This window comes from Neopsephotus bourkii, unplaced genomic scaffold, assembly GCF_033783945.1.
Source record: "Neopsephotus bourkii isolate Nb327-2 ecotype Australia unplaced genomic scaffold, CSIRO-AGI_Nbou_v1 NB_1059, whole genome shotgun sequence".
NCBI classification, from domain to species: domain Eukaryota; kingdom Metazoa; phylum Chordata; class Aves; order Psittaciformes; family Psittacidae; genus Neopsephotus; species Neopsephotus bourkii.
In genome coordinates, this window is record NW_026901547.1 from 352929 (window position 1) to 365551 (window position 12623).

Sequence of the window (12623 nt, forward strand, 5' to 3'; positions counted from 1 at the left end):
GGCCCGTGGGACAGGACAAGGGGGAATGGCTTTAATCTGACAAAGGGGAGACTGAGATGAGCTCTTAGGCAGAAGTTCTTCCCTGTGATGGTGCTGAGGCCCTGGCACAGGTTGCCCAGAGAAGCTGTGGCTGCCCCATCCCTGGCAGTGCTCAAGTCTACGTTGGACGGGACTTGGAGCAGCCTGGTCTAGAGGAAGGTGTCCTTGCCCATGGCAGGGGGTTGGAACTCTTTGAGCTTTAAGGTCCTGTCCAACGCAAACCAGCCTGTGATTCTGTGTTTCTAGGTTTTCTTCTTGTTCATATACACAGAATCTTAGCATCACTACAGGGGAAGTAAGGGGTCATAGAACCCACCTCCTTCTCTGAATTCTTCTGCTGCCATTTCTGCCAGAGCTGTGTCTCACAGGATAAAAAAACCTTCAGGCACAGGCATTTAGCAGAATCCCTTTCAGTTTAACCCATCCTAGACCTTCAGTGTTTCCCCTGCGGATTCATCTTATCTGGCTGTTACACCATTTCTTCTGTCCTATCCATCACTGAAAAATACCAATAGTCCTTACAATAATGCAATAGTTGGTACAGCATTTTTCTTTCCTTATTTCATTTGAGAACTTTTCCTTTTCATTTGACAGCTTCTGAACAGCATCAATAAATTAGTCATTTATTATTAATGTTCTTTGGAGCATTTTGACAGAAATAGTTATATGATGTTATGTGGTTGTGGAAGAAGAAAATCTTTGCTGTAAACAAAATATTCAGCATGGGAATAGGTGGTTTTACTTCACTGTAGAGAATATTTTGCTCTTTATGTAGACCTCCCTGTTCATATACCATATCTTCTATTTTTACTCTTAGAAAATTGCAGTTATTCAAATAATGGAGTGGTTGGATTTTTTTTTTATTTTTTTGTTTGTTTTTAATAGAAGCTGGCTAGTGGTTTGGTGATACAGGTATTGGTGGGGAGGTAATACTGTGCCTATAGGTTTCATTAAAATGCCAGTGAATTTGAGGGACATCTCCTTTTCAAGGTAAATCATCTGATGACATTTGAGATAAAATTCTGGCTGTTCTGTGCTGTTGGACAAAGTATTTTCTCCTGTAGGCCCAGGTGACCAAGAAAATGCAAAATGAGTGATTTTAAGAAGGAAAAAAAAACAAACCCCAAAAATATGTCCCTTTTCCTGTTAATGACTGTCATTTTGTGATAATGAAATCGTGTTCAATGCTCTGAGCTATTTTAACTAGGTTTTGTTATTCTTTGCTGAATATTACCAGCTGCAGCCACAAAAGCACCATTAGGTTATCCAGCCCCTCCTCTTCTTCCTCCTGGGAATACCAGAAGATTGTTTTTCTCCTCATGAGCATTCAGTTACCCATCATTATGAATGGTGCTAGGAAATTAGAATTTCAGCACTTAAAGCAGTTCATTGCTGAAAGTGTGTTTTTACTATTCAGCCTAGGTTGTAAGAAATACATTTTTTTCCTGGTATTTTCAACTCAAGTCTTACTTCCTCCAGAAAAGCAGGCATTCCCAACAAACTCAGCTCTGCAGAAGCCTGAACCTGCCAGCTGCAAGAAGGCATCTTAACTTTATGATGTCTTTGTGCCTCCTACGTCATTTATATGGAAAAGTAACACAGTGCCTTAACCAATCATGTTAACAGGCTAGTTAAGAAAGCAATAGGCAGCATTACAATGAACACATTGCCTGATCTTTTGCAAGAAAGAAAGAGTGCGAAAGCAGAAGCTGCCATCTTACATGGAGCAGGGATGCTGCCAAGGGATGCTCCTGCTGTGCAGGGGAGATTCTGCCTGGCTGAAAACTCAATCAGCTTTTAGCACCAGTTCTGCAAACAGCTGTGACACCTCAAAGTGTTTTAACCCTCTTGAGCTAAACTCCATGCTTCAGGGAATTGTTCTTATTAATAGTCTAGCTGTGTCTGGTTACAAAAAAAAAAAAAAACACTTAAAGAAATTACAGTGTTTCAGTCAACACAGGCTTTCTAAAATTGTTTATGCGAGGATTTAAAGGCAGCTGTGAGGCTGTCCTTCATTTTCTTCCTTAGGGCACAGCGGCATCTACTGGTCGTAAACTGAGTGGATGGGGAAGGTAAAATGTATCTTGAAAATAAGACTTTGACCGTAGCTTCATATAAAATGATTTTTATGCAGTTATGCATACTTTAAGGTTGAAGTTTTTAAAACTCTCAAGACTTGCTCTCAATGAAGAGTTTTCAGTGGGGATTAAATACATAAATGCTTTTTTGGACCTGGCCTGGGGGACTTGTACAAGTAAGTGAAAACAGACCCTGAGATACACTGGGCAGTCTGTGTTATATTTCTTGCGGTGTGAAAACTCTTTTTCTTCCTTTTTTTTTTTTTTTTCCCTTTGTTTTTTTTTTTTCCCTAACGCAGTTTTTTCATTGTTTTGTGAATACATTTCTGGTGTGTTCAAACACTTTCTTCACTGAAGATCTGTGTAAGTGTTTTAGGAAAGGAGAGGAATTTGCACACATACTGTTCAGTGACTTCCTTTCAATTCCTTTAAAATCATGCATTTTTAAGTTGACTGGCACGGGACTACTACAGCTACACAGATAAGTGAGTTGGGGTTTGGCTAATGCTGGCAATTTGAATGATGGGAAGTTTAAAGTAGACATACATATGAAGAATTTGGCACTTGAATGACATCTATGTATACATAGGGTGGATAAAATTTCACACACCAAAAATCTTCCCATTCTCTTTCAGTCATTTTTGCCAGCATTTGTCATGATGGTGAGTGATAGAGAGCATTTCTGCTATTGATGTTGAGAAAAGAAGTGGACCAAGGAAGCGTTTTGAGATTATCACTGCACAGATTTTTAGCCAGAGAAATCGACTGTGGCTATATTTATCTAACCCTCTGAGAAGGAATTTACTCCAAAGTTATCCATTCTGTCTTAATGAGGTAATGCTATATATCTTTACATAGATGTTTTTATGAAGCTCACATTAGAGTCCAATCCAGCTGAAAATCAAAATACTTCAGTTTGATGAACATGAGCCAGCAGTGTGTGCTTGCAGCCCAGAAAGCCAACTGTATCCTGGGCTGCATCAAAAGGAGCATGACCAGCAGGTTGAAGGAGGTGATCCTGCCCCTTTATTCTGCTCTCATGAGACCTCACTTGGACTATTGTGTGCAGTTCTGGTGTCCTCAACATAAAAAGGACATGGAACTGTTGGAACAAGTCCAGAGGAGAGCCACAAGGATGATCAGGGCACTGGAGCACCTCCCAAATGAAGACTGGCTGAGAAAGTTGGGACTGTTCAGCCTGGAGAAGAGAAGGCTGCATGGAGACCACATAGCAGCCTTCCAGTATCTGAAGGGGGCCTATAGGGATGCTGGGGATGGACTCTTCATTAGGGACTGTAGTGATAGGACAAGGGGTAATGGGTTAAAACTTAAACAGGGGAAATTTAGATTGGATATAAGGAGGAAATTCTTTCCTGTGAGGGTGGCGAGACACTGGAATGGGTTGCCCAGGGAGGTTGTGAATGCTCCATCCCTGGCAGTGTCCAAGGCCAGGTTGGATGAGGCTTTGGGTGATATGGTTTAGAGCGAGGTGTCCCTGCCCATGGATGTTCATGAACATTACCTAGAATGTCTTCTGTAATAACGTTAGTATTATTAAAGGATGTTAACTAGCAATCAGACCAATCACTGTCTTCAGAATCATAGAATCATAGAATAGTTAGGGTTGGAAAGGACCTGAAGATCATCTAGTTCCACCCCCCCTGCCATGGACAGGGACACCTCACACTAAACCATATCACCCAAGGCTTTCTAATATGAGGGAAAGTGGCTTAGCAATTTCATTCACCAGCTCCTTCAGGACCCATGGATGGATTTCATCAGGTCCCATGGATTTGTGTATGTTCAGGTTCTTAAAATGGTCTCGAACCAGATCCTCTTCTACAGTGGGCCCAAGGTCTTCATTCTCACAGTCCCTGCATCTGTCTTTCAAGACTTGGGTGGTGCGGTCAGAGCCTTTGCCAGTGAAGACTGAGGCAAAGAAGTCATTCAGAACCTCAGCCTTCTCCAAATCCTGTGTAGCTAGCTACCCGAGACCTTCCTGAGGGGGCCTACATTCTCCCTAGCCTGTTTTTTATTCGCTACATACCTATAGAGTCCCTTCCTGTTATCCTTAACATCCCTAGCCAAGTTTAACTCTAACTGGGCCTTAGCTTTCGTAACCTGGTCCCTAGCTTCCCGGACAACATCCCTGTACTCTTCCCAGGCAGCCTGTCCTTGCTTCCACCTTTTATAAGCCTTTTTTTTTTCATTTGAATTTTCCTCAGCAGCTCCTTATCCATCCAAGGAGGTCTCCTGGCCCTCCTGCTGCACTGCCTTCTAGTCGGGACGCAACACTCCTGAGCTTGTAGCAGGTGATCCTTGAATATCAACCAACAGTCTTGGGCCCCCCTGCCCTCTAGGGGTATAGCCCATGGAACCTTCCTAAGCAGGTTGCTGAAGAGGCCAAAGTCTGCTCTCTTGAAGTCTAAGGCAGTGAGCTTGCTGCACGCTCTTCTCACTGTCCTGAGGATCTTGAGTTCGACCATCTCGTGATCACTGCATCCAAGGCTGCCCTAGAGCGTCACATTTCCAACGAGCCCTTCCCTGTTGGTAAGCACGAGGTCAAGCATGGCACCTCTCCTTGTCGGCTCCTCTATTACTTGCAGAAGGAAGTTGTCTTCCACACAATTGAGTAACCTCCTGGATTGCTTGTGCTGGACCGTACTGTCATTCCAGCAGATGTCAGGGTTGTTGAAGTCTCCCATGAGAACAAGGGCCTGTGAGCGTGAGGCTTTTCCTATCTGTCTATAGAGTGTTTCATCCACCGGTTCTTCTTGCTCAGGTGACCTGTAACAGATCTTCTGTAGGTATTTGCTAAAATAAACCACATTTATCTTCAACTGGATTTTTCCCTTTTTAAAGTTTCCTGGAAAAAAAAAAAAAAGCAAAAGGAGGTTATGTAGGTCTGGACACTTTTAGTGTCCAAGCTTAGTTTTAAAGTAAATTGGCTATAAAGTAAATAAAATCAATAAGACTCACTTCAGCAGAGAGATTTTGGAGAAGAATAGAAAGATGTTAACTAAGATTATTGAAGGTTACACATAAAATTCTACTCTGACAACCTATATTTGAGCAAGAAACTGTGATTCTTTAGAAAATAAAATGCATAAAATATTTCTACACTAAAATAAAATATTATACACTATTCCTATTAGGGTACACGTGTGAGTGAAAAACTCAAGAAATCAACATTTAAATCCACTGACAAAGCTTCCATGAAAATGGTTATTCAGCTGAGTGCCAGTCTTCATTCTTGAGACAGCTGCCCAGGCTTGCAAAGCCATGCCCAATTGAGCCAGGACTAAACAGATGAGTGTGTCACCATTTGGTAATTTTCATGAATAGCTAAAAATAAAGTACACAGCTGAGAAAACACATCTGGTAATAACTTTCGATAAATTACATGGTAAATCAACAAAAGAAACCAACTCTTGTCCTATGGCTCTGAGCATTTTTCAGTTTTCCAAGCTTTAATCAGATTGCTCCTAGCTCACAGAAAAGTATACACCTCATTTTGCAATCTACTGATGTGGAGGTGCCATGCAAAGACCTAATTAAAATAAATGATGCTCTCCAACTTCATCATCATGTCCAGCTGAAATGAATAAAAAAGAGGTAACATTGAGAAGCATGACGACATGAGAGCTAGGGCAAAGAGATTTTCGGATCCCTGCAGGGCCGTATGCTGGAAACCCCATCTCCCACTCCTGAATTGAACCTCTCTATGTCCAATAAAACTCCCAGCTGAGTTCCAGCTCAGGAAGGGCATTGCTCATTACCTTTTCTGCTCTATTCGTGTCTGTGCTAACTGATGGCAACTTGGTGACTGCAGTCATCAAATCAATCTTCATGAACTATTGGATTTCAGATCAGTACCTTACAGTATGCAAAAATGTGATAGGACCAAGCAGTCTGTGTCATAGCTGAAGAGAAGACATCTAATTCTAATATCTAATTGGGAGTTTTGTAAGTAAGCTTCCTCATTCCTTTCATTTGGCTTGTATATACATTAATACATGCATACAAATATGCATACAAAAAATAGATATGAACCCTTAGACTGTAGTATACTAATCCTTCCTATGTATTTATCTTTCCTGGGATCAAATGCTGAGCTAACAGTAACTAATAGAAAAACTAGAGGGAGTGGGACACAAAATCTCCAACAACTAATATTCTGGTTAGAGCGAGGGTTCTGTGCACCACACAAACAAGCCAGATTTCTTCTTCCCATCCCTCAAGGTTCCTGAGTGCCAGCCCACTTACTCCTTTCCTCACCAGCGCTGAAGTTCTCAGGCATCCAGCACAGGAAGAAGAAGAGTAACAGCACAGAGCAACAACCATGTTACATGATCATCAGCCCTCTATGCAACAGTAACATACCAGCTATTTAAGAAGACAGAAGAGTTGAAGACAAACATGTCTGTGGCTGATAACCTACCTACTGGTAAGGCCAAGCTCTTAACTGAATTACAACGTCATATTTTTCATCAACAGTAAACAACTGTATTTTTAAAAATTGTCAATATTACTGAGTAAAATAAAAAAAAAAAACAGAAGAAATTAATGAGTACAGTTTTCTTGAGACGAGATCTGAAGATCTGTTCCATAAACTCCATTATCTTTCAGGATATTTTATTAATGAGATTAATTATTAATCTCTGGGTATCACATTAAATAATATGTCATTCTTGAGACAGCTGTCCAGGCTTGCAAAGCCATACCCAGTCTCATGCAGAGTGAGCCAGGACTAATCAGATGAGTGTGTCACCATTTGGCAGTTTTCATGAATAGCTAAAAATACAGTACACAGCTGAGGTCATTAATTTGCAAACAATATTGACTACACACACGCAGTCATCTCCATTTTGTCCTGGCAAACTAAATCTTTTTGATTTCCAGTATCTGAGGAGGAGGAGTTCTTAAAGTGATAAATGCTGAAGCAGACCCATCACCTTCCTATATTGTCCCATGCCTTTTAAGATAAACAGGTATACCAACAGCCATTCATGCCTTTACATATCTCAACCTCAACACTAGATAAAGCTGACACCTTTTGAAGTCCTTGGCTTCAAAATAAACCTCACAAATTTAAAATGAAACATTTAATATAGGTGTGTTAAAGTAGTTAAGTAGACTGGAACTTGTTTGGGTAATGTATCTCCTGGTAAGACCCTTAACTGATTTCCAACCCAGAAGCACTGATTAGGACACAAGGAGATCTCTGTTACAAGTAGGACTAGAAAGTTGTGCCAAACATCTTGAAAGCCCACTTTAAGCAGAAACAGCATTTGAATTTTCTGCCCATGTCATTCTATGGCTCTGCCTATGTTCTCTATATGTCTTTTCCTAAAGACCTCAGCCACACTTTTTACTACTGGAAAGGTACAGGTGTTATGTGAAGTCAGCTCAGTACTTAGGGAGACAAGGCACTGAGTCTGATTTTGAAGAAGCCAGTCATGGTTGAACTAAATTATTTCAGTTATGAGGAAATAAAATCTGCATGAGGTTGACACTGAGATAGCCAGTTCCACATAAAACTTACCTTTCACTTGAGGATGTAGCGTTCCTGTCACCACTTCCTTGCTAAACCATGGAAAAGTACAAGTGTCCATTCATCTGCTGTGTTGACAAATGGCTAAACTCTTGAAACCTCAAGATTCCTAAGTTATGGAGTATAACATATTTCTCTGCTAAACTCTCATGCCATTAATTAATCTACACTTGCTATTTTTCATACATATAGCTTATGTTTTCCTTGTTGAACTTAAACTTTCTAGTCATTTCCAGGTGGGAAATTCACAAAAAAGTATTATCTTCCTCTGTCCTAACGTCTTCTATATCTAGTCAACACTCAAGCGCTGTTCTTCCTACAACCTTCTCTTTCCTAGACTCGCTTATCCTTTTTTTTTTTCCCCAGTATTTTCTTGGAAGAAAAAGGAACTTCACCAGTTAGACTAACTGAACAATTACATTTTGTTTCCTTATAAAGTACAAATTTGGCATTTTAAAAGGTATAAGGTTGGTTAAATAATTAATGTGTGGGAATTTAAAATAAAATATTATGTTGCTTTGAAATTGAGAAGTACTTGTGCTGTTTTTCAGACTTTCAGTTTCAAAGTTTCAGCTGAAGTTCTGAAATACTCTATACAGAGGTTTTCAAAAGGTCCTTTAAATATTAGTTACATGTCCTGGCTATGTAGTCAAAATCCCAGAAGTTATAATTATATAAACTTATATTAAGACTATTAAAAATACACTTACATGGTTGGTGGTCCATAAGACTGAGCTGATTAATAGGCAAGTGATCCATATTACTATTGTTAACCTTGGATTCATTTTCGCAATCTGGGCTAGCTGCAGAATGACTTTTTTCATGAATTTGTTGGACAGGAGCTGGTTCATGTCAATCAGTCATGTTTTCTCTACCAGTTATGAGCTTTGCATCTTTAGTATTTGAAATGGGCCTATCCTATTTTGGGCACTGATGAAAAATAAATTCATCAAACCCATAGGGCTTCAACTAAAAGGAATTCTGAAACGAGTTCAGAGGTCATCTGGGAGGGCTTTTTCCCTCTGTGATTTAGTATGTCCTTTGCACTAAACTACAGCAGGTTAGCCTGACATAAACTTTTTTTTTTTTTCACGGATCAAAGGCCAAAGAAGATCAGCATTTTAGGTCTGAGAACCTATGAAAGTGTTGGTTTTGCTTATCTCTGTTGCTGCCACTCCCTTACTGACTCACCTATTGAGAACTCAAGTACCTTTGGGTTGAGCAATGATAGAATATTAATTTAAGAGGCTATATTCAGAGAAGGTGACATATGTAGCTCACAAGTGGATTGGATCAAAACCTACACTTTTTAATAACCTTGCTGTTTGAGTTTCTGTTGAATCATGGAATAATACAAACAAAAATATGTTTATATCCATACTGCATTTTAAAGATGACTGTATTTTCAGTCAGTAAGCAGAATACAAATTCTGATAAATGAATAGATCTTCCTTGAAGGCAACAAATATTTTTCGTCTATGGCATTGTTAAACAATGCATAAAACACCATAAAACACCCATAAAAACACCTTTGCTCAAGAAGGTCCACGGTATGAGCTATTGTTGGTATTTAGAATAATAAGCTGCTGCTGACATATTGAAAAACATAAAACATTCAACAAAAAAAAGGAAGATTTCATTTCTTATGTGACAGGATAATCTGAATGAACAGGTAACAAAAGTATAATCTCATTTGGAAAACTGTAGAATGTAAGAAGTGCTCACCGTGGTATTTAGCTGACCTCTAATAAATGTACAGCCTCCCTTCTAACAGGGGAAATGAAAGGATTGTATATTAGAAAACATAAGAAATAAAACTGTTCCTTTGAATTGGAAAACAGGGACATGAGGAACGTAGGTGGCTGTTACTGATGGTAAGGTAGGAGACAGTGCAAAAGAGAAACACAAAAAGGAGTGGAAGAACCATTGAAATCTCACTTTCCTTCAGTCATTCTTTGGGTAAGAATTACGATACTTTAATATGAAAGTTACCCATTAAGTTGGAAACAGATATTTCAAGGTTCCAGTTTTTATGACGAGGTAGTCACATCAACTTAAATATGTGGGTTTTTTTTCTGTACATAGCCACATATATATATGTATATATATATGCATACATATACACATACCTTAAAAAATACAGAAGTTCACTATGCTAAAGAAGAATTTGGAAGCATAAAGTTTTTGTTTGCATTTCTTCATTATTATTTCCTTCACTGTTTTAAAATATCCAAAGAATCATTAGGAGAATAAAAAATGTGTTTATTTTTTGAAGATGAGCAGAATATTCAATTGTTTCAAAGATTACCCAATATTAAAATTTAAAATGCGTGCCAATGACTCTCACTGACATGAGAACAGAGGGCACTGAAGTCAGCCTGCAAGACCGGGCTCATTCTAACCTGATATATCCTAAACATAACCATTCAGCTTTACTTTTATGCCTTTTGCAGCACTTTCATTATAGCCTGTTTTCAAAAGTGTACATCATATTTCCTGCTGAGCTTCTATCCTATTACATACTTAATTGGCTAATACGCCGATATACTTGGCTTTCTGTGTGTGCATGTGTGTGCAAATGCACTAAACCTTATCTTCTGATGAACTCTTTATTGATTTCCACTTTAATTTCAAATTGCTTTACGGCTGAAAAGTGCTTTATATTGTGCATGAAGGTTTTACAATGATGATATTGATAACGGATATGACTCGCCAGCTACAGAATACCATATACTACAAATACCGATTTTTCTATTGGCAGTACACAAACAAAAGTATATTGAAACCACAATGCAGGGACAAAGCTGATGATGTGACTAGTGTAACAATTCATTGCTGTATAAGAATTCATTTGTCACAAATACATGGCTCTAGAATATGGAAAAAAAACTAAAAATGTGAAATAAAAAATATATTATTGGTAAATTTCACTGCTAAAATCATTATTATTATCCAGTGCCTATTTGCCTTTTGTTTTCTTGAAACCCACAGTCAAGGTAAGAATGAACATGGATAATGCTTCAGTGTTATGCCCATGCAGAAGTGGTGAAAGATGTTGTGATACATTTCCTAACACTGATGCTCTTATTCAATGCCACCCCCACTTTCCTTCAAACAACAAGCTTTTTTTCATTAGTTCACACAAATACCCTTTAGATTGTGTGCAGAAAGAAATCAGTACTGGGAACAAAGAGCTTCTGAACTGTGGAAAGGAAAGTGTGGTTTAGGCTATCTTGGCCAAGCCTCTCTCCATTTCCATGGAAATCAGTGATAATGATTAAGAACCATTGTTTTGCACAGTTTGAAAATAGGTGCGTAACATGGTGGGAAGAAAATGAATGGCAGTGAATTAGTCCACTCTGAAAAGATGATTAATCGTAATCACTGCCTGCCTCAGCTGGGCTCCCCAAAATAGAATTTGGCTCAGGAAATACTGGAACACAGAAGTATTATTCTAGCTCATTAGTTGCTATTCTCTGTTTCAGATAAGTGCCTTACTTGTGTGATATTTGCTCTAGTCTGTGTTGGTTAAAAATCTTGTAGCACTCTGAAACGCAACTATCTCAACCATTAAGACTAAGCTTCAATTACACACAGACCAAGGGGCCAGAAGAAAATATGTGGGTCAGTGAGAAAAACAATTAGAAGAGGTTAAAATGGTTTCCAAACTACCAGTCCCCCTATAGTTCATAATAAGATGGTAATGGGCTATTTAGCTCAGTCCTGAAACTGAATCATCCTTCCAACATTTTTCAGGTAAAAGACTGACACATCTGCAGTGGATCTGCACATTTCTCTGTGTGTGAACAGTTTAGTGAGATCCCAATTTAAGGTTTTTCTAGGTGCCATTATAAGGTAGTTGTTATGGTAGTGACAGATATGAAAGATGAAATAAAGGATAATCAGCCCATGAAGCTGGAAGTGGTATCTGTAAATCTCTCTAGAGGAAAAAGGAGAGTGACGTGTATCTAAATTTCTTGCATTTTGCCTGAAGGAAGGACGCAAAGTCAGAATGATTTCCTGCTTTCTGAACTGAAGATAGTAAAGTCATGTCAACCTAGCAGCTCTTGCAAAAATTGTGCCCTAAGAGGCTTTCTGGAGAAACTTCCTAGGGAGATCAAAGTCATACTTAGAATGGCAGAAATCCCAGAAGAACACATTGCCACTTTCAATTACAGCCCTCCATAGCCATACTGAAAGCCTCAATCTGGTTTAACATGAGCTCCTGAGACCTTGATTTACACTGAGGATTAAACTTGCTCTTCTCAATCAGAATGTAGGTTGATTATGCACTGAGAGCAAGAACAAAATAGTTTGGTTGAGGTACAACCAGGCATGAGACGAAAGAAAGAAATAGCAACTGTTTGTTGAAGTTCCCTTTAAACTCTTTTATCACAAATGAACACTCAAATAATGATCGCCATAAAGTAGCAAGCACAGTGTTCTATACTGTAAAAAAAAAAAAAAAAAAAGCAAACCTATGTTCACCCGCATAAATCTAACAGGTAAACAAAGGTTGCATGCTCTACACTGATTAAAAAAACCCCCAAATTTAAAAATTTCTGAAAAGATTATGAGGTTCAAAATCAGCATATCCCATAGATGAAGTCTTCTGGTAAATATACCAAGTCTGCATTGCTATCTTTTCTCTATATTGGACAGTAAAAACTACACAAAATGTTGTGCTAGATATGGCTGCTGTCCTCAATTTTGTTATTAGCATGACAGCTCTGATTGCTACAGCCAACTAAAGCAGTAAATGTTGTACAAAACTTTTTATTTCTACTTTGTATTTATGCCCAGCAAAACTGCTGGTCACTGAAACAGCATCACGTGCAAAAATAGACTAGCACTGTGAATTAACACCATATTCTTTATGTTGGCATCTTAAGTCAGAAAGACTTACTGGAAGCTGGGTTAGATTGAAGTCCAGTATTACATATCTTACCAGC

At 38.8% G+C, this 12623-nt stretch overlaps 1 protein-coding gene and 1 long non-coding RNA gene across 2 annotated transcripts in view; both read left to right on the plus strand.

Moving 5' to 3' along the window:
* The window catches only part of LOC133216505 (cytochrome c oxidase subunit 7C, mitochondrial), a 74775-nt gene extending 62490 nt beyond the window's left edge, over positions 1-12285 (plus strand). Inside the window, exon 3 of the mRNA XM_061361268.1 lies at positions 12272-12285. The gene's annotated coding sequence lies outside the window, so the exon portion shown is untranslated. The remainder of the gene's footprint in view (positions 1-12271) is intronic.
* LOC133216507 (uncharacterized) lies at positions 917-5402 on the plus strand. The gene is made up of 3 exons (XR_009726660.1): positions 917-1029; positions 2753-2951; positions 5273-5402. It is a non-coding gene; the product is annotated as an uncharacterized LOC133216507 (long non-coding RNA).
* Positions 12286-12623: the final 338 nt, after the last annotated feature.